The 2,556-nt window shown below is 43.4% G+C and overlaps 1 protein-coding gene across 1 annotated transcript in view; it reads left to right on the forward strand.

Moving 5' to 3' along the window:
• Window positions 1-2,556, forward strand: part of LOC119429174 (NLR family CARD domain-containing protein 3-like) — a 48,240-nt gene that overhangs the window by 16,820 nt on the left and 28,864 nt on the right. The gene's annotated exons all lie outside the window — the stretch shown is intronic.

Here is a 2,556-nt window from a genome sequence, read left to right on the forward strand (position 1 = left end):
AAGATATGAACCCCCCCCCCAAAAAAAAAAATACACTAAGCACCAATAGCATAAAAACATTACGTCGAACAGCAGCACAAACATGAGCATGAGGCTGTGTGAGCAGACTGAGGACTGAGCTTCCCAGTTTAGCTCACCTCAGCCGTCTGAGGAAGTAGAGTCTCTGATGAGCTTTCTTGATCAGGCTGGTGGTGTTGTTGCTCCAGCTGAGGTTGTTGTTCAGGTGTACACCCAAGTACGTGTAACTGGAGACCACTTGTAACTGCAGATCCTCTTATGTTCAGGGGGGTGTAGGTGTTTTTGTTCCTTCTGAAGTCTACAATCATCTCCTTTGTCTTCTTCACATTGATGTGAAGGTTATTCTCTCTGCACCAGCTCTCCAGGTGTTCCACCTCCTGCCTGTAGCTGGACTCAGCATTGTTTGTGATGCATCCCACCACCGCTGTATCATCTGCAAACTTTACAATGTGACAGCCTGGATGGGTAGCTGCACAATCATATGTGAGCAGAGTAAACAGGAGGGGGCCCAACACACATCCCTGAGGAGAGCCAGTGCTGAGGGTTATGGTGGAGGAGGAGAGGTTGTGGATCCTCACTAACTGTGGTCTGTTTGTTAAAAAGTCTAGTACCCAGTTGCAAATGGAGGGGCTTAGTCCTAGTGTGGATAGTTTGTCCATCAGGGTTTGGGGGATCATGGTGTTGAAGGCGGATGTGAAGTCCACAAAGAGCATACGGACATAAGAGTTTTTCTGCTCCAGGTGGTTGAGTGCAGTGTGGACCACAGAGGAGATTGCATCATCTGTTGATCGGTTCTCACGGTATGCATACTGATGAGGGTCCTCGTTGATGTTGATGGTTGTTTTGATGTGAGTCATGACCAGTTTTTTGAAGCATTTAGCGACTATCGGGGTGAGGGCCACTGGCCGATAGTCATTCAGACCAGTCACTGTAGAGCTCTTTGGGACTGTGATGATGGTGGCAGTCTTCAGGCAGGTGGGAACTGTCTCCAAGTTAAGTGAGGTGTTAAAGATGTCTGCCAGCACCTCACAGAGCTGATCAGCACATTCTTTCAACACTTTCCCAGGGATGTTGTCTGGGCCAGTTGCCTTGTGCAGATTAATCCTCCTGAAGGTACTCCTTACTTCGGCTGAGGTCACGCTGAGATGCTCTTCATCCGGTGGTGAGGTGGGTCTGGTGCTGGGTGGTCTGTTCAGGTCTTCAAAGCGTGCATAGAACTTGTTGAGAGCATCAGGCAGAGATGGGTCTTTGGGGCATTGTTCACTCCTTCCTTTATAATCTGTTATGCACTTAATGCCCCTCCACATGCTCCGAGGGTCTTGTGAGATGAATTGACCCTCGATCCTCTTTGCATATGTGGCCTTGGCCCTCTTAATACCAGCAACCAGCTCTTTTCTTGTCCTACTCAGCTCCTCTGAGTTTCCAGACCTAAAGGCAGTGTTCCTGATTTCCAGCAGGGTGCGCACTCCTGCATTCAGCCAAGGTTATCTGTTTGGGTAACTTTTAACATTTCTGATGGTGGAGACGGTGTCAGTACATGCAGTAGATGCATATAGAGCTTTGGAACCTACGTCACTGCGTTGGGGGCGTGTGGGGGCATTCCCGTCTCAACCACCATGTTTACTGTCCTCAGAAAAAAACTCTGGTGTTTGTCTATGGCGTTACTGCTGTATCCTCCTTCCTAATGCTGAAAAGCAGCTCCAAACAAAGTGACTATATCGTGACAAACTTCTTCCAGATGACAAAAAACGGTACATGGAAAAAATAAGTACAATTTTAAATGTCGCCCGTTTGAAAAAATAAAAATAAAAAAGGAGCAGAGACCCGGAGTAATGTTTGCCTCCACTGACATTCCCAGTCATTTTAGCAGACCTGGTGTGTGTCAGTGCTTACACTGCAAATATCTTAAAGAATTACAAGGTACTGGAATCGTTGGGCCAATCTATGAATGGCTGGGTGCACGGTCTGGACATTTTTAAACCCCCCGGATTGTGAATACGTTGTGGTTTGAACAAAGGTACGTTGTTCTTGGCTCCTTAATTTTACATAAATAATTAATGTGCGTTATTTTAGAATCAATCAACCTTCTGTATACTATGAGTATAAAAAATTGTGAACACTTGATTTTTAAAGTACATTTTTAACGGATTTATGAAGCTCCAAGTTGAAACAGTTAATTACCTTATTTTTAATGACTAGAGCTCGTCTAATAATCCCTCGGGATGGGAGACTGCAACGAAGCCAAGATTCATCTTGTCTGCTGGATTCCTTAGATAGAGAACTTTACTAACTGGTTTTTATGTGAATGTTCCTGTAAAGTCCCTGAGACAACTTTGTTGTGATTTGGCGCTTTATAAATAAAATGAATTGAATTGAATTAATAACAACATGTAGACTTCAAATCTTGATTAGATTACTTTATTATATATATATACATACATGTACAGTATATATGTGTATGTATATATGTATATATATATATATATGTATGTGTGTATGTATATATATATATATGTATGTGTGTATGTATATATATAT

Source organism: Nematolebias whitei, chromosome 24, assembly GCF_014905685.2.
Source record: "Nematolebias whitei isolate Nwh7 chromosome 24, NemWhi1, whole genome shotgun sequence".
In the NCBI taxonomy this organism is placed as follows: Eukaryota; Metazoa; Chordata; class Actinopteri; order Cyprinodontiformes; family Rivulidae; genus Nematolebias; species Nematolebias whitei.